Consider the following 24,593-nt stretch of genomic DNA (forward strand, 5'->3'; position numbering starts at 1 on the left):
GGTGTACCCCACCACCAAGTGCTGCGGAGCAACGGTCGTTCTGCTGCGGGCACGGAAACGAGAGGAGATAGCGGCGAGCTTCGTGCGTCCTCTGCACCCCCGCCAGCCCTCCACCCGTTCGCCGCCCTCGAGCTCTCTGCGCGGTGATGGCGAAGGGCGAGGGCACGGAGGAGGGATCCACGGTGCCCCGAGGACATCCAGCGAGACAATACGCTCCGTGAGGCCTCCGGCGACTTCACGGCGGACCGTGCTCCTCTTCTCTCCACGCTCTTCCCTTCCCCCCGGCGCATCTGCCCTCCATCTTCCACTCGCCGGCCCTCCTGACGTATCGCGCATTCAGCCCTTCCTTCGCTCCACAACTGCACCCTTTATCCTTCTCGGTGGACGCTGGAGAACACCTTGCCACCCTCGACGTCTGTTTCGGAGCGAGGAGGGGTGCGCAAATTGGCGAGATTTTTCCTGAGCACTCGGCAACTCGGAGTCGAATTTCGAGTCTGCGGCGATGAGGCGTCTAATAGAAGAAGTTCTCAGTTGGCTGTTTCAAGACACTGCTGGTTCTCGTTGGATCACCGAAGTTTTGGGGTGCGTTGAGCAGCGTCGATGCTTGCTAGGGACCATTATTAGCAGAGTTATTATTACAGATTTGACCATAACAATTATGGCACCGTTATGCATATGTTGAACATGAATTCGTTGCAGATTAGAAGAACGGTCGCGAATGCTATTTTCCTGTTTAAAGCCATTAACAATTGCATAGACAGTCCAACACTGCTTCGATTAATCAACTTTAATATATGTCCGCGCTCTCTGCGATGTGTGCCTGTTTTCCATAGCGACTTGTTCAGGAGCAACCTTAACGCAGCGTTGGTAAGGTGGGCAAATGTAACGAGAGCAGTAAGGTGGGGTCCCAAAGACCCCGCAAATAATTTAGTGTTTTATGAGAAATCCACGTCTTTAATTAAATTTTTATTACCCAAAAATACTTAACCAATTAAACGTCTTTAATTTTCAGCGTAAATATACTCTTCCTACCTTATATAACGAACAAACTAAATAACACTGCCACGCGTTGTTAGAAAGTTATACTCAATTTAAAATCTTTGGGGTCTGTGAGACCCCAGCTTACCAACGCCGGGTTAAGTCCAATGGCCCTATAACTAGGGTGTGTTGTTTTTGGCTAAAAATATTAGCCACTGCCTTGATCATTTCTCTGGCTCTGTAAACCAGTTTAAACATTCTATTCAGAAGGCGAATTCTTTGTGACAATAGACCTACTTTTGATCTTCTGTGATGACGTGGTGTTTTACCAATTATAGAATAATGGGCTACTGCCCGTGTATTGAATTATTTTTTTTGTATTATTATTGCATTTTCCGAAAGTACTATCTTTTCTCAATAAAATGCCGCAAGGTTTATAGTAATATTTGCAAAATTGTAGATTTGACAGCTAAAAACGTCAAGCGGCAACCTATAGCGTCGCCTTTGCCCAGAAACTTTAAATGCGTTTTTCTCGAATATTGTTTTCTCTTCGTTTTTTCCTGATTGCGAGCGAATTGAGGTTCAAATCGACTTGGAAAAAATTACAGGATGTGTAGAACATGTGTCGTTTCGGCGCAAACCTCTGATATGGTCTGTAAAAATTCGAGATTTTCATAAAAAAGTTAAGAAGTCACCGGATTTTTTTATGAAAGTCTCGAATTAGGTGCATAGGTTGCCGCTTGACGTTTTTAGCTGCCAAATCTACAATTTTGCAAATTTCACTATAAACCAAGCGGCATTTTATTAAGAGAAGATAGTACTTTCGGAAAATGCAATAAAAAAAAATAATTTTTCAACTGCCTAGTCCCCTTAAAGTTTCTGGGCGAAGGTGACGCTATATGTTGCCGCTTGACGTTTTCAGCTGTCCAATCTACAATTTTGCGAATTTTACTATAAACCAAGCGGCATTTTATTAAGAAAAGATAGTACTTTCGGAAAATGCAATAAAAAACCCAATTTTTCGACTGCCTAGTCCCCTTAAGTAAATAAGTAAATGAATAAATTAGCGAGTCCTCTGATGAATATTCATTAGAATTTGCGAAGTTAAGCCTGCCTCCATCTGAACGAAGACCCACCCTTATAACGCGAACGATCACCCGGGCACCGTGTCATTAATAGATTCCGAGTTCCTACTAAATAGTGAAAGTTATCCATACGAATGGCCTGTGTACAAGAATAGCTATCAATGGCTACCCGCGAACTTGCCGCAACGGGGATAAATGGAAAAGCCCGTGGGGTTGCCATCAGTGTGTTTCGAGGGGGTTCGGCTGGGTTCGCAAAGACGCTGTTTGCGCGCAGAGACGGATGTGGGTCGAGTCCGTCGTTTCGCGGTGGATTGTAACAAGGATTCCGATTACGAGGGCAGAAGAGAGTTTGCCCTTGTTTCTCCGCCGGCTCCTCTCCGTCTTTCGATGTAATAAAGTGCACTATGGCTCGGTTGCAGATCCTCTTGGCTGCACGGGCGCGCTATATTTGTCTTCCCTTCTTTTCCACGGCCCTCGCCCTTTCTCGCTCTCCACCTTTTCGCCCGCCTTGTATGCTCGCTTGGAGGGAGTAACGATGCCCTGGGGCTCGCCTCCGCGGTGCGGTGCGGCTCCGCGGTAACGATAAGCAACGAAATGAAATATTAATGAAGTACCTGAGCGCGCGACCATTTTTCGCGGGCGTCTCACCACCGACGCCTCGGGTGTCGAAGAAAAAGTCAGAGGAGGAGCATCGTCGTCGGCGGAGAAATAGAAAACGGTTTGAGGGAAGCGGGGGAGGAAGCGAGGGAGGGCGAAACCGCCGACGGAAGCGTGTCTCGTTGAGATAAAAATAATTGATGATCCGGTCAGATTTCTGTTCGCGTTGGTAGCCGGTAAGAGCCGCCGCCGTGTCTTCAGGGTTTCTCATATTGGCGAGAGGTATCCGCTCGGACGACAACTGACGTTGATCGACAAACGTTAACTAGGAAAAAACGCGACGGAACACTGCTGCGCCTTTTTCTTCGATCGTTTCTTACACACTCGCAATTACTAGCGCGATGTATAGATACAGCCGGTATGGATTCGTAGAGGAGAACGTGGATCGCTTGTGAAAGGGTTAATCGATCGCGATATATCATTCGAGCGCCTGCCGAGTCGTCGCGACGCGCGCTGGAACGTCAATCACCGACACGTCGGCCGCGTTTTTGCACGCGATACGTTCAGCACGTAATTAACGATCGACAGCCGGCTTTCTAGGTGGAACGAAAAATATCGGGCCGCGACGCCGTCAAGTGGTGGAACGTCGCTCGCGATACCGTCACTCCATTGAATGGACCGTAGTGCCCGGAAGAAGTGGACTGACCGTTCGTTTAGTAGAACGTTTGTTGGACTAATTATGAGAGGCACGACGTGTTTAGTGTGCTTTAGCATTGCCGGGTCTATGTCGAATTGTATCCGGACTGGAATAGGAAGAAATGGGAATTGGAACCAGTAGTGAAGTGTGACTGACGAGGGAAGGACCCGAATTGTCTGACTTCGATTTTGACGTGCTTTTGCAGAATGGTAGCAGACAGGTTCCTAATTGTTGATGTTCAACGATTGTCTCTGTTAGGTTTTAGGCTCAAGGGGTTACGCCACCCTGAAAGTTTTGAAAACACGATTTTTCTTTTCTTTGCATTCTCTTATTACGTGAAGTTTTAAGAATAATTAAAGTCATTGTAGACGTAAAAATTCCTCAAAATAGCCGAGTTATAGGCTTTCAACGAGGCGCGGATGTCGATATTCCGCGGCAGGTAGCTTCTTTTGCGTTTTTCTCGAGACTACATTTTCAAAGATGACCTATCAAATATCTCCAAAACTATTTGTCCGATTGAGTTCAAACTTGGCACGCATATTCTTAATGGTATTATCTACGATGTAGCATATCAGTTTTTCCATCCTATACCCCATTCGTATATAATTAATGGTTTAAATTCGTTTTTTCATGTGATAAACGTATAATTCTTTCACTTTGCTCTCATTTGTGCAATAAATTTTGTTTTCTCAGATCCCTATGCTGCATCGTAGGTATTTTACTAAGGAACACGAAAATCATCGGGTTTTTGATTTCAGACGAACATGTTCGTTATAATTTGTTAGGTTAGTCACGCGTGTAACGGCGGGCGGGCTTCGCGGGAGAACAAATAACTCGGTCATTTTTAAATATTTTTGTACAGTATTTATACAATATATGCACTAATACATACTCTATCCATAAGAAGAAAATAAATAATTTTCAGCCTCATAGTATCAGTAAAAAAAATTCGTCTAGTTTAGTGCTGTTTCGAGCGCCTCAGGGTGGCGTAACCCCTTAAGGGGCTGTGTTTCTTCTATTCTAGAAAAGGGGGCGAAGGGTCCTGGCTAGGACGAAGAGGGTTGAAACTGTCAGTCAACGAAATGTGAACATCGTGTTCTTGCTTGTCTGGTTGATTCCTTTTCTTGCGTACATTTATCTTTTACCAAATTATACTGATCCGTGGATACACACTAAGTTGACTATATAATAAACCATATTTGTGTTTATAGTGTGGTATTAATTTTCAACCCTTAAGAAGTAATTCTAACACTTATAATACATGTAGAATAGTAGGTGTAGATATTTAATCATTTTTAAGATATAAATTCTTAGAATTACTTCTTTAGGGTTGAAATTAATATCATTCTTTAAACACAAATACAATCTCTTATACAATTCTTAAATCAACACACAGTGTATCCACGAAGATAGTTGTATACAAGAAAGGCATTAACCAGAGAAACAAGAACACGATGCGCACAGAACGGCGACCATCATTTCCCGCACACGTTTTCGTTGCTAGAACTGAAGATTACATGTATAAATTAAATATATTTACATTAAATTTGATTCTAATCCTTTGCCTTCATAGTATATCTGTTTTTACGTAAAAAAAACTACAAAATTAGTATTTATAAATGTACAAAAAAGCTACAAAATTAGTATTCATCTCCTTCGTTGTGCACACAAAATATAACATCAACGACATTTAAAAGACAAAAAGGCTTGTTTTCCGTGGTTAGCAACGATTAAGGCGAGGTCTTTCGGCAATACAGCGAATGATGTCGTGGAATCTGAAGAAACGAAATTGCACATTTTGGACATGCCGTTTTATAATAACAATACTGGCCATCATTGCCCGTTGCCTGGGATTGCCACATTCTTCCCCGCAGAAGTCGAATTTGGTACCGCACTAAGTAGCAATGAGACTGATTGTACGATGGAAGCTAACCTCGAGTAGAGCGCTACCAAATTTTCCACTGAAGCGATCAGGTACGATGACTTCGTTTCGCAGGAAAAATTCTATCTCAGTTCTTCCCGCAGAAGAGCCGAAGAAGAGTGGTAAGACGGGAAGCCTCCGCAGACATGCGAGACCTCGGACACCGAGGAACCATCTATCCACCCCCGAAACAGGATACACGATCACCCCCTCTCCCCGAGATCTCGTCACGAACACGGAGCTAATTCAGCGAGGCCGCGGTTTCCGCGAACAATGTATGAAAATAACCCATTGCACACTTTTACCACGGCGCTTCGTGTCAGCGTGGTTGCATCGCGATGAATGCGAGATACCCCGGGCAATTCCCTAATTGCAGTGAGAGGCAAACGAAGTTGGAAAGAGAGGGCTGCATGGTCACGGCGGGTGGGAGAGGGAGAGGGTGGAAAGAGAGGAGATTATTCGCTCTTCTCAGCGACGCTCCCAGCGCTCCGGAACGCTCTTTCTCCGTTTCTCCGCGATGGCTCGCGGAGCGCCGGGGCACTCTGCGCTCACCTTCCTCCTGCTCCCATCTCCGTTCGGCCCCCCTCGATCCGCGAACTCCTGTCCCTCTCCCTCTATCTCTCCCTTTCGCGACGTGTGCAGCCGCTTCGAAGCGCTCGAACGCCCCCGCGAGCCAACACGGGCCAGCGCCTCCTTCGTGTATCACCGTCTCGCTCGATCTTCACGATCTTCACGAGTCGCCCCGGGACTCCGCTGCCTATAAGCAGACTTCACGGACAGGAGAAGAGGGAACGGGCTGCTTCAGCAACGTTTCCTCCACCGCCTTCCTCCGCGCTCTCCTCATTCGCCTACCTCTTCCTCTAGTTCGTTATTCCTCCGCGTCGCCCGGCCCCGCGATAAAAAGGATAGCGTCGCCGGACGGAGCAAGGTAACACGCGACTTTGGGGCACCCTGCTTGATGGACGTGTTGGAGTATACAGCGGAACAGCGATACGAGCTGTAAACAGAGGACCGAGGTCTGGACACTGTCGGTGTCACATTTATGCACCGCTCGGCTTCTTAAGGGTTTGACAACCACCGAAGACCGTGGTTGTTGAGTCAGTCCTTCTCCAGAGGCTGTAGACGTTACACGCGATCCGTTATACGAATAGTCTTATATTTCTTGTATTCATCAGTATTACTATTATCTTCATTGTATTAACAAAGAGACATTATCGTATTCGCTCTATCCAGTTACTGCCCACTCTGCTAGGTTTCCCAACAGGACGGACCCGGAGGTGACACGGACAGCTCTCATCTTAGTGGCCTTTATCTCGAAGCAGGGTTTTGAGGGTGTCAGTGGTGCATCGACAAGGACGAAGACTCCGGAAACGTCTCTGGCTTGTTGCTCCGGTTTAAGTCAGGGTTCCGAACCGCCGCGTAACACTAACCCTTACCCGGTTAACCAAGCAAGGTTTCTGTAACCCATACTAACCGCGAGGGAACGGTTCTTAAATTCTAGAAAGAACCGAAGTAACCGGGTTAACCCGCTACGAGCGGGTTGCTAGTAAAATAAGACAGTCTAGCCTAGACTAGACAGTCATTTACGGCAAGTCAGTGATATGTGAATCTACAGGCAATACATATTCAGATCGAATGAATACACAATGTTTAAAATATACGAGTATATAATCCGTGCAGGTTTGGTTAATTTTAGAGGGTTGTTAGAAACGGAATTTATATTTTATGTCTTAAACTTCAAGAATTACTCAACGCCAATATCTTTTAGCATCAATATCTTCTACAGCCGTGTACGCGTTTCGCCTTATAGCTTCCATTTTCTAGCATTCGAATATTTTCGACACCTAAATCTTAGACAGTAGGCAAAGGTTCCGTCATCTGGAGGACAGTCGGTCTCGTCCGTGCGTAAGGTACTACCGAAGCACCGAACAACCGGGTCCTAAACCCGCACAGTCTAGACGGTGTGAGATTTTGGACAAAAGTCGCTCGACAGTGCAAATCTTGACCGATTTCAATAATTTTTTTTTTTAAATACTCGTAAAGGATTCAGCAATAACGGAGCACTGCAATAAAACCCATATCTGTTGGTCTGATTTATAGAAAACACTATTTAGCGCAACATAACATAAAAACATAAATTATACAGATTAAAGACATTAAAAATTATTTTCTTCACAAATTTAATATTAGTTGTAAAATAAAAAAATTACTTTACTTTTACAAAATTTATGTTTTAAATAAACTGCATAGCTGATTTGAATATTATATTTTTAAATTATATTTCAATTTTATTAGTTTTGATTTTATTTTCAATATATACATTTAAAAATAACTTTATAATAATTGTAATTCGAAGTAACTAGAATTGAATATTTTATGGTAACTAATTTTATAATATAATTCATAAATATAAGATTTAAATCAGCTATACAGTTTATTTAGAACATAATTTTTGTAAATTTAAAGTAAACTTTTATTTTATAGTTAATATTAAATTTACAAATAATTAATTTTTAATATCTTTAATCTGCAAAATTGATTTATTTATGCTTTTATGTTATGTTATGCTAAATAGTATTTTCTATAGATTAGACCAACAGATACTAGTTTTATTGCTGTGCTCCGTTATTGCTGAATCCTTTACGAGTATTTAAAAAAATATATATTATTGAAATCGGTGAAAATTTGCACTGTCGACCGATTTTTGTCCAAAATCTTACACTGTGCGTCGGCAAACCTTTAATCTTTGACCTCGCATATTTATTACTTTCACGTGCATGCATCGCCCTACCAAGGAGTCTCCGATATTAAAATAAAATTCATCTGTATTTGGAAACATGGTTACAACTATGTTTTTCACCGTAATACTGTAACCGCGTTAACCCGGTTAACCGGGTTACTCGGGTTACGGATGATTTCTGTTACCCGGTTAGGCGGGTTAGTCGACGATACGGCGTACCGAACCGGGTACGGGTTAGGATTCGTTTTCCTGGTTTAAATATATATTTTAAAAAATTCAAGTCACCATTTTATAAGTTCACGAGGATCCAACGATTTTAGCTCATCTGGCTACTAAGGCAATGAAAACAGTTTGATGGAAATCCGTAGGCTTTGCATGGATAAACTGCCTTTTTTTATAATTTCAATTTATTCCGCAATATGCGTAATGACGCCCGTGAATGCACAACCCCCATTACCTATGCATTTCTCTGTATCAGCATCGATGGAATTATTGTATTTTCCATGCCGGTTACCTTTGGTCATTCCTGATTCCAATGGGGCGTGATTATCGGAGTGTATTCGGAGAGCGGTTGCTCTCCCCTATGGTTTGAGAAAAATCGCTGATTTTTAAATACCAATCTTTATTCAGCTGATCCTACAGAAGTGAATATTTATAAATTTCAAAATGGGTTCAAACAAACAACCAATCGTCGCCTGCCAACCTGCCCGTTTCTCAAAGATACCCCCTCATAGAAAAACATCTGTGGACACCCTTGTGCATTCTCCCGCTTGAGAAAAGCTTCGCACAGATACCATTCACTTATCAATTAAAAGCAGAATGCAACATTCTAAAATCAAATGAGAACTACATCCCTCTTCTTATTTCTGTGCCAGACTACTTTAACTTTCTACCACTGGACACATCACAATCGCAATTGCAATCAGCTTATTACAAAACGAGGATCTCAGAATACAGCTAACCCGAATCATACGTCTTGAACTGTTGGCATCGGCTCCACTTACACGAGTCAGATGGCTCGCTTAGATCGTGTTATTGATTGAATTAACGAGAATCCACTCAGCGCATTTACATGTTATTAAGAAGTCAGATCGCAGAGTAGCACCTACCCAACTATTACCCGCTGCGAGTGTAATTACCGTGCGTTCAAGTTTCAAGGAGACAGATAGGAGAATTCAAGAGGCTCGCAAGAGTAGAAGGGTTCGTAACGTAGCGCGACGCTCTAAGTAATCGGCCAGCAGAGCTTCTCTGCTTATTTGATCACTAGCATATTCTGTTGCCGTAGAAAAGTTCGCGGCGAGAGAAGAGCGAGATTTGTGACAATCGCATGTAAATCTCGCCGGTGGACGTAGAAAATTGTCGGTGCGAGCGCGCGCGAAAAGCGGCTGGGTTTAAAAGCACGGCGCGGCCCGCCGGTGCCTGTTAATGGAGTGGTTATGGGAGAATTATTAGACGAGCGCGCGAGATTAATTGCGGTTAAGCCTCCTCGTTAAACTCGCCGAACGGATTGAAATATAGCCGTCGGTGACGATAAAATAAATCGGCGTCCTTGCGCGCTGCAATTCTCTCCTCCCTACTCGATCGTTCGCTTCGTCGAAACATCCCCTCGCCCTACGAAGAACTTTATATCTCGCCCCCCGTTTCTTCCCACCTATTTCCCCAATTCACGGGCATCTACGCTCCACAGCGATGATCTCTGGCTCCTCGGCCCGCGGAGATTGCCCCGCGAGATGTACCTTCCGCTCGAGAACTGGAAACTGAAGAGCGCGCTGCGAGAGCGAAGAAGAAACGTGCGGCGCCGAAGGAGAAAGAGGGGCAAACGTTGACTTTCGAACAAACTGACCTCGAGCGAACTTCTCTCCGCCTTTCTCCGTGCAACTTTAACCCTCGATGCCGGGCGAGCAACGGGACCGAGGCCGACGGTTTCGTGCCACGGTTCCGTGCGACGTCCGGGCCCACGGATTATTGGAAATTGGATCGGAACGAGGGGCCGTCGCTTAATATGCGGCCGATATCAGGAACGGGAGTTATTGAAATTCAGGGGGGTCATTAGCCCCTGGTCCTCGCATGCGAATAACAATATGCGCGCGGATCTGCGCGAACGATTATATTTATATTCATTTTATAATGGCCGGTAAATTATTAATGCGACGCGTGAATAAAAAGTATCGTAAAAAGGAAAATTATACGTCCACTCTGCCCTTCCCCATAATAATATAATTATACGGTTCCATCCGCTCGATCCGCGAACAGGGATACGTCCCGAATTTTTATATCGATTCGACGCGTCGGTCGATCGTGACGATTCTCCACGCAACCCGCCAGTGGAATTAATGTGCAAGGAAAGAGAGAGGGAGAGAGAACGGGAGCTGGACTGGTCGCGAGATAATCAGGACCACGGGTGGCGAAGAATCGAGGAGGAACTTCGGGTTCGCTTTTACCTACGCCTGTACACGCGAGGCCCGAGCTCCCGTAACTCGAGGATCTGGCACGGTCGTTTTCTTGTAGCGTAATAGCGTAATCAAGATCGTCCTGACAGCTCATTATCGTTCCCTCGGCATTAGCGTGTCTCGAATCTCGCGTATGAATTCCACCGATCCACCTTCGCAGCGTTACCATCGACGATTGGGCAATCGTCGAGCGCCGCGATAACACTGCCTCCGCTGATTCCAGGCGTGTGCTGTGTCCTTTTTCAAGCACGCTCCGACGGCTCACCGAGGTCGGCAAGGAAAGATTCCCAACCAAGAAATAACAGAAAATATAACGAAATAACATTTTTTGCTCGGCGGCGAAATTGACCACTGAAAATTTTTCGGTGCTGTGTTCTGACTCGCGAAATGTAAGAGATAGAAATGGAGTTTTTCAGGCGAAAGTTGCTTCTTTTAATTGGGACTAACATTTGGTAACTTACTTGTTTGGAGTTATAACACCGAATCGGAAAATAGCTGAGTTTTCGAGGTTGAATTTCACCCCCTTAAAGTGAATTTTGGCAGCAAAAAAACGCGTAGGTAATACATATCTATGTATAATAATAATAATAATAAATCGTCTTTATTCTTTATGAAATAAAGATCGTTCACAAAATACTCTCATCTCATGTCCCGCCTTATCTCTATAATATTCTTCGCAATAATCTTTCTTACCATGGGCCTAATTCTCTTTCTACTCGACAGCAAAGTCTCCTTTCCATACCGGCACACGTGACATCTAAATTTCAATCATCCTTTGCTTATATTTCGGCTCATTACTATAATTCCCTCCCACCTGATATTCGAGGTTTAAATTCGTTTCCTGATTTTAAATGTAAAGCTCGGCGATATATATGGTTGCATTATGCGTCACAATAACTTTCTAGCTTCTTAATGTTAGTTAGTTTTTAGTCATTTAGTTAGTTATTTAGTTATGGTTAGGCTTCTAACAGTATTGTACTGCAGCCTCGCCATTATTTTCTTCTCTGGATGTGTCAAGTAATAAAGACGAATAATAATAATAATAATAATATGCGCGGCGTGGTCACATTTCTTAAACTAACTACGGTCGTCACTTTACTAGACTGGAAGGGGGGGGGGTAAAGTAAGATAGATAAGACACCTTAGCGAATAAGGATAAAATGTATGAATGATACAATGTTATCCCGTAAAAGGAAGCAAAGAATAAAATTACTACTATTGCTATTAATGAGCATTATGATTCAACATTTTATATTTTAAATACACTAGGTCCCTAAATTTAAATAGAATTTATACTTTTCGTTGGAAAATTCATAAAACCAAAGATTAATAAAATTCCAAATTTATCGTTTGAAAAACAAATAATTGTAAAGGCCAATATGAAAAGAATTTCACGATAAACTGAGAACAAATATTTCATGTTCAGATTCCTCTTCAGTACAATCAGAAATCTGATAGATCTGAATATTCGAAGGTTCGTAGGTTCGAAGTTCGAATATACGAAGGTTCGAAGTTCGAATATTCGAAGGTTCGAAGTTCGAATATTCGAAGGTTCGAAGTTCGAATATTCGAAGGTTCGAAGTTCGAATGTTCGAATATTCGAAGAAATTATTCGAATTCTGTGGTATTCGAATACTTCGATTATTCGAATATTCGTTACAACCCTAGTCAAAGTAGAGACTAATGAGTAAACGAAGCTCGAGACACGTGTGCTTGAGCGACCTTATCCCGCTCCGTTCCGAACCTCGCCGCCTCCAACGATGTCACCGATCTCGTGGTCCACGGAATTCCATGATTCTCCTATATCCGTGAACGATATCCGCGACGCTCACGGTTCCGTGAAGGCAGAGGGGCCCCGCAGGCGCTTAATAAACGTTATTGGCGGGGGCCCGGTCGCGCTAGGTGGGAGTTAAGGCCCAGAGCACATCCCACGGCCATCTATGGGAGCCGCCTGCCTTTCTCAGGGAGCGTTCTCCGCCTTACGTAAGCGGGCGAAGGTGAGACGAGGACACGGCCGACGGTGGAGGTGGGACAGCCCGGCGATGGAAGAAAGAGGAAAGCGCGGGGCGAAGGAGAGAAAAAAAGGGGCATCGCAGACGAAGAGAAGGAGCCCGGGGGCTGTCTGGAATCTTCTCAAAATGATTCACAGCCTCCGGTAATTTACATTCGCTTGCGTGGGTGATCGTCCGGGGGGATCGGGGGCAGGGGGAGGGGGGCGGTGGTGGGGGCCGCCGGCCGCACTCTTCTCTTTGCCGACTGCCATCGAAAAGGTTAAACATACACCCACAAGAGGTCACGTAACCAGCGAAGAGAAAGACCGTTCGAGCTGCCTCCCTTGCTCCCCCGGCCACGGTGGCATACATGCGCGCGGTGCATGTGCAGCGTTACGTACGAGAGCAGGAGACAAGAAGAGGAAAGGGTAGGATGCATCCTGCGCTCCCTGGCTTCGTGGCACCGACCGCTGGGAATTATGTATTCACTTGGGGCTTTTTGCGCGGCGATCGCCGTGGCTTTTAGCGATGCGCGGCGTTCGACGGGGGTCTCGAGATCTTCGGTCTTCCTGCTCGCTTGATTCCGGATTCTGGATTCGAGCTATGTCCCTCGTGGGCTAGCGTACCTCCACGCGTAGCTGGTTTACTCTGCTTCGTTCTGGCGAGATGCGAGAGCAAACTTTAACTGTTAACTTGTTAAAGGGGACTAGGCAGTCAGAAACTCTATTTCTTGTTGTTGCATCTTCGAAAGTACCACCCTTCGCGAGTAAAATGCCGTTTGGTTTATGTTAAAATTTACAAAATCAAGGATTTTACAGGCAAAAAGATCGAGCCGTTTCATAAACCGTTTCTGCGCGCACGCAGGTAGACTAGATTCCTCTTTCGAAACTTTAAAGGCGTTTTTCTCGGAATCATATTTCCTCTCCGTTTTGCAGTGATTGCGAAGAAACGGAGGTACAAATCGATTTGAAAAAAATTCACATATGTGAAACTTGTCTAGTTACGACCTGGAATCTAAGCACAAGTCTGTGAGAACTATTTTGACAAAAAAAAAAAATAATAAAATGGCTCTTCTCCCTGGCGAAAAATCACATTTCTTTAAAATTTGTCGTTTTAAAACCGCTATACTTATAATTTTTCTTTTTTAATAGGTTCAGGGCAGAATAGGGGCCAGGGCAAAGTATCAATTTCAGAGTATATTTCACAATTCAATTTCTTGCGGCCAGAATCACTGCAAAATTACAGCGGCTCCAGAAAAAAAACACCTATATATCACGCAACTGTAGGGCTGTCATACATATGTATATATTAGGGGAGACCGGGGCAGATTGTAACAAAAAAAGTTTTCACAGTTTTTTCTCGAAAGTGTTTTCCTCAATCAGGAAATAATTTGCGTGATTTACTACTTACATATATGGTGAACTAATTGCGTGAAAGTACGTGACAAAATCTTGGACATTTAGATATCTAGCTTCATCTTAAACAAATCTGAACCTTTTCAAGATTTACAATGTGCTCCAGTCCCGGGGTAAATTGTAATACATCTATTTTACTTATTTAAATAAAAATATGAACACAAATAAACATTTCTAAAAAATATAAATAAAAACACATATCATTATTAAACATATGATATACATGAGTTAAACAATAATTGCTTATTCATCTGATTCTATCAAAATCTTCTTTTTCGCTTTCTCTACTTTCGTCTTTATACTTTTTTTATACTTTTTGAATTCTCGATTGTTCTCTTGTGCGTCTAGAGCATTTTTTTTCTGGTGTGTCAGCAAATAGCTTGCTTTATCACCATTTAGAGCGGAGTAACTAGTAGCTTGTTACAATTTACCCCGAGCTTGAGTTTTATCTCAGCAAACGAGAAACTAAACATGAAATCACTAAAATGCGTACACATTATAATAAACCAATGTGTACTGATTCGTTTGCGACATAGAAGCTAAAATTCAAACGGTTTCTAATGACGGTTAATCGAAACAAAAGTGCTAAGACAACATTTACTTGCGTCCTCTAAATACTAAAATTCTGGGCTATAGCCACAAATTGAATACATAAAGCTTGTTTGTGTGACTAAAACCGACGGTGCTGATATCGTCAAGCAGCTCTCGGATGCTGTGGATTACCAGACTTGTCGTTCAAAAGATCAAATATATTTTTTTACTGTTTATAGTAGGGCTATCAACAAACATTACCCAATAGTACTAGTCACAATTGCTATTCATCTCGTAATTAATTCGCAAAAAATACTTGATTTTCGAGCGTTCTGACTGACTGAAGTTCCCTTAAGGTTCTCCTTACGCGAGGTGCCTATTTATCTCTTCAGAGCTTCGTCCACTTAAAAAAGATTCGAGCAGCTCCGTGGGAAGCTCGATAGACGACGATCATCGTTACGCAGCAGCCAGCAAGGAAGCGTCTGACATCCGACGGGGCTCGCAATTAGCCAACGAAATAAGCAACGCGCCCGAGGGACGTCCGGCGCGTCTCCCCGCGTCCAGGAACAAAGAATTCCGCGGGAATGACCAAGCCTCAATTACGATATTCGCCGTGATCGTGACGCCGACACGGACACCGCGTAGGAGCGGGCACGTGCTTGATTGCGACGAGGAGGCCGATAAGCGTCGAATAAAGCGTCGGTTTCAGTGTCGTCCGGCCGGGTGTGACGCTTTACAGAGGCGTATCTCAGCGCGTTTGACAACGCGCCCACGCGTCCGCGGCTGTTTTCCCGCCGCCGCCGCCGAAACATTTGCATATCAATGAGAAGCGACGCGTACACGTGCCCGCGCGCACGAGGAACGTGTCTTCGATTTAATTGCCCCGACCCCGCGGATTATTTCTGTTCGGACTCGCGCAACAAAGCCCTACCTGCGAGAGGACGGAAGAAGAGGAGCCCGAAGGGTTGAGGAGGACGGAGCGGGGAAGGAAGGAAAGGGACAGAGTGACGGCCAGGCGAGGAGGCTCTAGCCTTGGGCACGGCACGACCCGTTTCAAAGACACGTAGGGCCAAACCGGAGGGCAAGGGTGGCGGGACGGGGGGAGGTGGCTTCTCCCTAAAATATGTGGACCCACGGGCAACACTCGGACTTCTCCTCGTTACATCCTGCTGGACGCCCCGGGCGTATACTGGTCCGCCATGCCGTGCCACTCTGTATATCGTATGATACAAAAACATCACATTATTCTCTTCTTTCTTCATCCTGAATCGTTGTCTCTATCCTCTTCCCCCTCCATACCAGCGTCTACTCTCTTTTCTTGCTCTCCTCTTCGCGGACCGAAGGGAGAACGCCTCCGGGCATGTGACCACCATTATATGCCTCCCTTCTTAGTCCTCTGCCTTTCTCGACCTCTGCTTCTTGTTCTTCTTGTTCTTCTTCTTCTTCGTCCTCCTACTCCCAAGGAGTGCGAGCGACCACAGATATCCTTCCTCCTTCGCGCCCATCCCTCTTCGTAGCGCGTCCGCGGCTCGACAAAGATTCCACGACGGATTACGCATTCGATGAGCGACTCCGAATGCCTGTCGCGAGCGCGCCGATTAATTATGCCCGCGACACGGTACGGTTTATAAAAGGTCTCGAGCCAGTTTTACGGTTTCTAGAAAGGATCGCGGCGATGCAGAAGTTGGAGGGTCCGGAGTGGGTCGCCGGCTATGACCTTGTCGCTGGGGATTTATGAATCTTTGAGTCGCTCGCGGTATTAACGAACGGTGGTCGAAACTTATCCCGATGTAATATCTGGACTTCTTTTGTAGGTGTTCAGGAATTTATTGGCCAGTGTAGAAATGGCACTATTAGAGGCTCGTGATTGGTGACGTGCGAAGACCGTCCGAGTACACGCGTGATATCTCTGACAAGATATTAACGAGCTTCGGGAATGAATATTAAAGATGCTGCTTTAAGCATGCAGGAGACACGCAAGTGCCTTTTAATCATTTCTAAAACTCGTATATTCGGTGCCTGGACAGACATGAATATTGTATACGCCATAAATCTATGGAGCGAGGAAAAGGCAAATTCCGAAGTGCCTGATAAATTCCCGGCTGGTGTACACGATTCCATAAAACTAGCGGTAAACGGTGTTGCTTTTAGTCCATTAGAAAGATAACGCGGCGAGCCAGTGAAAGCGCGATGCAACCTCCGAGACGACCAGAGCTGGCTTTTCTCCCCTCCAATCCCTGTTGAAATCTATAGGGGAACCTGGCGACCAAGTAGATCGATCGATCCATCCATCATTTATAGATAGTAGTTGATTTGACGTTTAAAGGGGTACACTCGTCTCTTGCCACTCACCGAGGAATTCGTTCAATGTTATCCGTCTAAGTAGTCTCTGAATCATCTCGTTGACATCGTTTGTGTGTCTCTACAGGCGGGATTATCAATGAACGGTATAAAATCGCGTCAAAAGAGCTCCCGAGAGTCGAGGATCTCCTTGCGTCCACAATTCACGAAACTGGATAGGTAAGTACGCGGTGAGACGTTGCGTCTGAGGCAAACGTACTAGATCTACTTAAGGGGTTATGCCTAGTCAGCCTTCGAAAAAGAACGCGATTTTCGGGAATTTCTTGTGGATTATCTACTGTATACTTTTTTACAACTATTCGCTTGTTTTAAAAGTACATATATGTAGCAACTCACAGTAATTTTGTTGCAGAAAAACATTAAGAAATGAACGAATAACAGCCATTCTCGCGGAAGCTGTTTCGATAAAGGCGCTGCGCGGCGAGCAAGTTTCCTCTGAGCGGGATCAGCTAAAATTAAAAATTCAAAAACTTTCTGTTAATATATCGTTGAATTCAGTAGATGAACGAAGGTTTTTTCAAAAAGTTGGTTTTTGACAAAATGGCGGCCGTTTGAGGCAAAACCACGCTTCTCCGATGTCTGAACTGTTCGTTTTTCGTTAATTAAAAATACAGTTTTTGTGAAAATAAAGAATCCTTCGTTCATCTACTAGTCTTTGGTACATAAAGGAAGCCTGCAAAAGTTTAAGCAAATCGATACAGTGGTTTCCGAAATATCTTGCTCACCGATATCAACACAGCTTTCGCGAGAATGGCTGTTATTCGTTCATTTTTCACTGTTTTTCAATAACAAAATTACTGAGAGTTGCTGCATATACGTACTTCTAAAATAAGCGAATAGTTGTAATAAAATATTCAGTAGATGTTCTACAAAGAATTCTTGAAAACCGCGTTCTTCTTCAAAAGCTGACCAGGCATAACCGCTTAACTCTAACCCAGTCCATTTGCACGAAGTTCTTGACCACGGTGACTCATAGGGTGCAATCTTAATGCAATCTAATCATGCCAATCAATTCTCCTCTCGTTTATTTACAGAACACAGTGCCGCGCTGGCCACTAAAAATCCAAACCAGCAAGGACTCCCTAAACCTCTCTGCGACGCCGCAAACATTAAAGAGTACCCTTCGATACGACACTACCTGGAAGAAAACTCCGAGGAGTATCGCCGTCGTCCGCGAGAATTACCAGGCCATTACCCAGAGCACTTTCGCGATTCCCCGAAGGATCTCGAGCGCGGAACGAAGGCCTGTCGTCGATCCACGCGGATCCGTTCCCGATACACCCTTAATGCATTCGTTCAATTTCACGTGGCGGACACGGTCGGCCCGACCGGATAATCAGGGTTGGCCGCAAAAAGCCGACGACAAAAACGTCACCGCGGACGTTGATCAAGCGGGCATTTCGAGCGAGCCTCGAAATGGCGAAGCGGACCCGCCACCCCCTCCCCGCGCACCCCTGTGGCCCGTTTGCGCGGACCGTTCGAACCGTACACGAGCGTCACTTTGTCCCTGACGAAGTTAGCGTTTACGTATGCGAGGCAGCGTCGTCCGGTGGGTTTGGAACTGCCCGGGGCATTCTGGAACGATGTTGTCGGCCGTGGCCGTTTTCGCCCCGGGCGCCACGAATACGACAGACACCGGAGCCGAAGCCGAGGCTTGGTTCCCTTTATATCGGCCCTCGCCAACTGCCCCATTATTCTCGATGGCCGATGGCCAATCGTATCGGCGAAGTACCAACTGTAACTTTACGAGGACGAAGGCTCCGACGTGCGGCGGGGGCCCTCGCTTGGAAAAGCTCCAGGTGCCCGGTGGCCGAGGCGCCCGGAGAATCCACGCTCAAACCTTCCATCCGTGTTATTCCGTTCGTTGTTTCTCTTTCCCCGGGCGAGTGGAATTCCCTTTCGGGGCGAGCGCCGCGGCAAGGTTGTTGCTGGGGGAGCCGCCGTTCCGCGATCGTTGGCGATGGAATCCACCGTGATCCGCTCGGGTGGGTATTTGCTGTATATGCTTCCGTGATTCGTAACGAGTTTGCGGTCGCTTCGAGAGAATGGGTGTTTATGGAATTTTTGTTTTTCTATTTTAATTTCGTTGAATTTCCTCGCCATTTGGATACCAGCTGTGTCCAGAAGCGACAGCGAGGCCGCTACATTGTAAGGACCCACCGTTCAGCGATCCTCGAGCAGGATAATTTATACAGCGTGCAATTACTCGAACTCCCCTGGGAGAGGTAAAAAGGTAAACGAACGGGTAAGTACGAAGCCCCGGCATACCGCGCATACTAAATATCTCATTAGTTAACTCGACGGAGGATTCGCAGATTATTGTTATTATTACAACGTTAAGTGTGAGCCCGTATGAACGGGAGCGGCATAGACGGGGGCCGTTTATCTAAATCGTTCATCGCGCGAAATTATTTTTCGAGGTGGAAGAATTGCTCCATCCGACGTGGACGATCGTCTGGTCGTAATTTATCGCGGATTTTTACCTCGGTTGGTTAATAGTTGCCTTCCATCCTCCGCTTCTCCCTCGATTCTGCAAATAACGCGATCGAGGAAATCAAATGTGTGACGTCCTAGAATCAGGGCTTCTCCAAAGAGAATTTTAGTAAAACTTAAAAAAAATTCCTCTTTCGCGCTTGATTACGGGGGTGGCTCCTGCAAAAAAGCACAGAACACCACTGATGTGACTTATGATGTTTATAAACAATATGCCTCAGTTTCTCGAAAGAATCGCTTAGTGGAGATTAAAAAATTCTCCGTTTGCATCCGAGTGCTCCTGCCATTGGGGTGCTCGTCATCAAGCGCCCCCTATGCATTGCACAGGCTGCTCACGAGGGAAAACCGTGAAACGGCTAATTGAAACGCAAGGTTATGATTATAGAGAGACACCCATTGCATGGGTGAGAAAACTAACCTCAAAGTCGAATGGGCACTCCCACTTTTTCGCGTGTAACTCCTAAAGTAGACGAGACAGAAAGGAATGTTTCAAGCAAAAGTTTAATGCCGCACTAAGCGCTGCGAACTTGCGTTAAGAAAATTTTGAAAAACGTTTTTTTCCGTCAGGTATTCTTTTCTTTTAAACTCTTTTCAAAATTTTGTTCACGGAAGTTTACAGCGCTTATTGCACCAGTTAACTTTTGTTTCGTGCGTTTTTGTATGCATTTTGTACTTTAGGAGTTATAAGCGAAGAAGTGGGTGTGCTTATTCGACTTTGAGGTTAGTTTTCACATCCTTAACCCGGGAGTAGGCGCATGTCGGTCTTTTCGACCGACGATTTCATATGTTTTGAAACATGATCCATATCGTTCGACTGCTATACTTTTTCCGTAGAGCTATTCCTCTTTGAAGGAGTTCTTGATTTATTTGTGTTACGGAGCGACACCTAGTGCACTCGTGTAGGTTTTAAATCACACATTAGCGCGCCTGCTAACGTTAGCCTCGTTTCGTCTGTCGCGTACGACGCGTACTGTGCGGCAATCATGGCTAATACTAATTTCCGAGATTTCTTATTGATTGAAAACATTGAAGACGAGATCAGTGATTCCGCAGAAGATTCCGATTATGTTATACAATCCGATCACGATACAGATTCGGAAATTGATTCTGCGGATATAGAGATATCAGATGTAGAGGTGGCGTGTACTTTGAGCGAAGGAAACGTAAGTATTTATTCTTTATTCTCAAGATGCAGTTCCTAATCCGAGGAAAATATAAATATTTAATACGTTTACGAAACCATAAATTTATAAGTATATTTTTTGAAAAACAAATATAAATATAAAATATATTAGATAATTGCTATTATAGAAAATTAAAAATCAAGTGATAAATTCAAATTGATAAATAGAGAATATAATTTTATATTTTGCATTCGCACAAATTTTTATGTAACATTTTATTTTCAAAATCAATTACAATGCATCATTTGTATAGAAATAAATTTTCCAGAACTCATAATATTATAATACGATTAATCATTTTATCATAAAAAATGAAGATTATTTACGTATAACGATTCTGAAGTAAGTAAAATACAATGTTATGCATTATTTATATTATTTTAGTCCTTTTATTAAGCTATTTCTAATTACATTACCATCGGTCGAAACGACCGACGTGCGCCTACTGACGTAAGTTATTTGGCGCGCCTACTCTCGGGTTAAAGGGCTATTCGATGAGACGTGACATTGCTCTTGTCTTGAGTCACTCCGTCACCCCACAAAGTTACGTTCGCGGTGTTCCCTTGTTAGTGCGTTCCGCCAGCCCTGGGAACGGCCCTTTACGCGCGTCGCTGGCGAAAGCATCGCCTTCCGCGACGGCCGAGGTCATTCTGCGTTCCCGATCAAATACCGATGTGTAATCCCAAGAAGATCGACGTAATGGGGAACTCGCTGGCGCAAAAAGGACTACACAACATAGCTCGACCGGCGCACATCCGATGAAGATCTCTAGCCGGGCGCAGCCGTGAAGGCTGAGCGCGCCCCAGGCGTTTATCAGAAGCCCGCGGGGCACGCTGCGGAAAGCCGGGTGCGCGCGGTCGTTGATGGTGGAAGAGGACGAGCGCGATAATCTAAATTAAAGAAGCTAGACATCGGATTAAAGGATCGAGACCCGGGGGAGGCGGGCGCGATACCTCGGGCGGGCAACGATATGAAGTTGTATCGTTGATTAAATTCCATTTGCATCGCAACAAAGTTGCCGGGACGATCATCTTGGGTCGGACGGCTCGGGCGAGTAAAATCGGGATTCCACGGGGAGCGGGGCGCGCGAGCAGCTCGAGGATCACGGCGGATCCAGGAATAGAATCGCGACCCTGATTAGCGGGCGAGGCGGGCCGGAGAGAGGGAGAGAGAGAGAGAGGGGACGCCGCTGGAAATAATGATGAACGAGAATCGAGATGACCGCGAGGCATTCGAAGGGGGTTGAAGCCAATTGACACGCGGGCGAGGCGGAGGGGTGACCTCGAGGCTGGGCGAAGAGGATTGCAAGCTCAGGGCGCTTACCAAAACACCGCGAGCTGGCGCGGCGGGGATGCCGAAGGGGGAGAGGGACGACGTCGATGTAGCCGCGGATGGTGGTGGTGGAAGTAGCGCGAACGCTCCGACTCCGGCGAAGACGCTTCAGTCCCATTAAGGCTGCGGTGGAGCGCGGCTCGCGCTCGTTTCACTCCTCGAAAGAAGACACGTGAACCGCCACCACGTGGATCTGTGCGCGACCAACCAGCACGAGCTTGCCGCGAAAGCTCCACGCTGGCTCGAATCAAGTGTTGACTAGTTTCTCTGGTGCAAACGAGCTTTGGGGGATTCTATATCGGCAGCCGTGGACGCGAGAACCGTCAACCTGGAGCCCACGTGTCAGAAACGGTGAGCTTCTTTCTGATTCGCACTTTCAAAACGGTCGTTAGCCATCGGCGGAAGTTTGGTTCTGAAAGTAACCGTGCATTTATTTTCGGATTGATAGGGGTGGTACGGTTTGAGTCGCGATTTAAGTTTTGGTGTGTCTGTTAACTTTTGTGGGAAAGTATTGCTATTTTGGGGAATTCGTTGTACGCACGCTGAACCTCGCTTAATTATTTGCAAAGTTTGAGATTGTAAACACTTTCTGTAGCGTGGAACGACGTCTTCTGATATGCCAATTTAATCGTTGACGTGGCACGCTTGTTCGAGCTCTTAGGGTCTTTGGCTGATTAATCGCAAGGTGGCAAGGAATTATGCACCTGATGTACAAATTCGCTCTTTGTGTCCAAGTTTTAAGCCGACAGGTATAATTGTTTTAGAAAATTTGTCATGAGAAGCTTTTGGAGCAGATTCGTTTTTGTCTCTCTGTAAACACTCCAAAGCGTGTTTGTGCATGGTTTCTAATAATACATATTGAAAATAATTAATACAATGGTCGCACAGAATGTATAAAGTTTTCCATCGGCCTGTATATTTTGTAAGATCACATTGTACACGGAAAAACAAAAAATACTTATTCGCATAATTTTGTCAAAGCAACAGGAAGATCCTGCGAAAGAACTGAAGCGCGAGAATTCGAAGCACTTGTCGCATAATGTTGTGCATAAAATTAAAGGAGCATCAGGTTACATCGAATATAAGAAAATAGACCACATAAAATTGAATAAAATACTTCGTTTCCACCCCGTTCGCGACAAAAAATATTTTCGCCGTATCTTCTGGTATAAAACACAACCTCCTCCGTGAAACCATTAATCTGGAAATCGTATACTCGACCCAGGAAGCCAGAAAAAGGAATAGAGAATCTATAAAGACGAAAGCAGTCGATGTAGCAAAGCAATCAGTGTTGCAGGGGAGCGCTCGCTCGCTCACGATTTATATCTAATCAGTCGTTTTACTTTCGCGCCCATTGCACGGTAATTAACCGGCTGGCGAACAATTTATCGTGGCTAGACATAGTTGGCAGATAACGCGCAGCCTCTCTCCAAATCGTACCACCACTTAATATTCGTTCGACGAGGTTGAACGTTCCTTTAGGGACATTTTAGGCAGCTTTCACGAGTTACAGATCTTCCGGAAGCCTCTTCCCCGCCAAAAAAATACGCATCCTCCTCTTGAGACACGATCCAAACCTGCGGTGAAAAAGATCGAACCGCCTGCGCTGTTTTCCTCGAACTGGCTGTCGAAATATCGCGTGACGGATCCGCCGTACGTGCGTGGAAATGGCAACGGAATACTTTCTAATTACCGTTGCTCCCTGGTTGTAAACTGTCCGTAATGACAGCTCCACATGTAAATGACACTCGAAACGAATCGAGCCGGGATGAAAAATAAAACCCACGTCACGGAACATGTAGGTACATGGAACGACAGTACTTCGAGCAGGACGGATTTCGGTGTAGGCTAAGTAGGCTGCAGCCTAGGGCGGCAAATTTGGGGGAGTGAATAATTTCGGGAAGCGACAAATTCTGGAGGGCGGTCAATTTTCGGGAAGCGGAAAATTTCGGGGAGCGGCAAATTTTGGGGAGGGACAAATTTTAGGGAGCCGCAAATTTGGGGGAGTGACAAATTTCGGGAACCGACAAATTCTGGAGAGCGGTAAATTTGGATGAGCGAACAATTTTGGGGAGCGACAAATTTTGGAAAGCGGCAAAATTTGGGCAGCGACAAATTTCGGGAAGCGGCAATTTTAAGGGAGCGGTAAATTTTGGAAAGCGATAAATTTGGGGAGGTGGCAAACTTTGGAGAGCGGTAAATTTGGGGAGGTGGCAAATTTTGGGAAGCGACAAATTCTGGAAAGCGGCAAATTTTGGGGAGCGCCACATTTTGGGAAGTGGCAAATTTTGGGGAGCAACAAATTCTGGAAAGCGGCAAATTTAAAGGAGCGGTCAATTTTGGAACGCGGATATTATTGGGAAGCGGCAAATTCTGGAAAGCGATAAATTTGAGGGTACGGAAAATTTTGAAGAGTGAAAAAACAAATTCTGGGAAGCGGCAAATTTAGAGGAGCGGTCAATTTTGGAACGCGGATATTAATTGGGAAGCGAAAATTTAGGGTTGCGGGAAATTTGGAAGAGTGAAAAATTTTGGGAAGCAGAAAATTTTGGGGAGCAACAAATTTTGAAAGAAAGCAATTGGAAAAGGATTAAACACAGAGGCTTGAAACAACTTTAAAAACAATTCATTCCTTTTTCATACAGCGAATTAGCATTAACTCATATGTGAATTGCCATTTTGAATTAATTTAGAAATTGTCTCGACTCTATTAAATTAAAATATTTGATGATATTTGGCGGCAGACGCTTGTTAGCCTAGAGGCGCCAAATCCTTAAGCCTCCCCTCATTTCGAGTCGATTGTATTCACAATGATTCT

General features: G+C 45.0%; 1 protein-coding gene across 1 annotated transcript in view; it reads left to right on the forward strand.

Annotated features, from left to right (window-relative positions):
• Nucleotides 1-21,861: 21,861 nt before the first annotated feature.
• The window catches only part of Twz (BTB/POZ domain-containing protein twz), a 56,966-nt gene continuing 54,234 nt past the window's right edge, over nt 21,862-24,593 (forward strand). Inside the window, exon 1 of the mRNA XM_076827199.1 lies at nt 21,862-22,126. The gene's annotated coding sequence lies outside the window, so the exon portion shown is untranslated. The remainder of the gene's footprint in view (nt 22,127-24,593) is intronic.

Source organism: Andrena cerasifolii, chromosome 1, assembly GCF_050908995.1.
Source record: "Andrena cerasifolii isolate SP2316 chromosome 1, iyAndCera1_principal, whole genome shotgun sequence".
Classification (NCBI taxonomy): domain Eukaryota; kingdom Metazoa; phylum Arthropoda; class Insecta; order Hymenoptera; family Andrenidae; genus Andrena; species Andrena cerasifolii.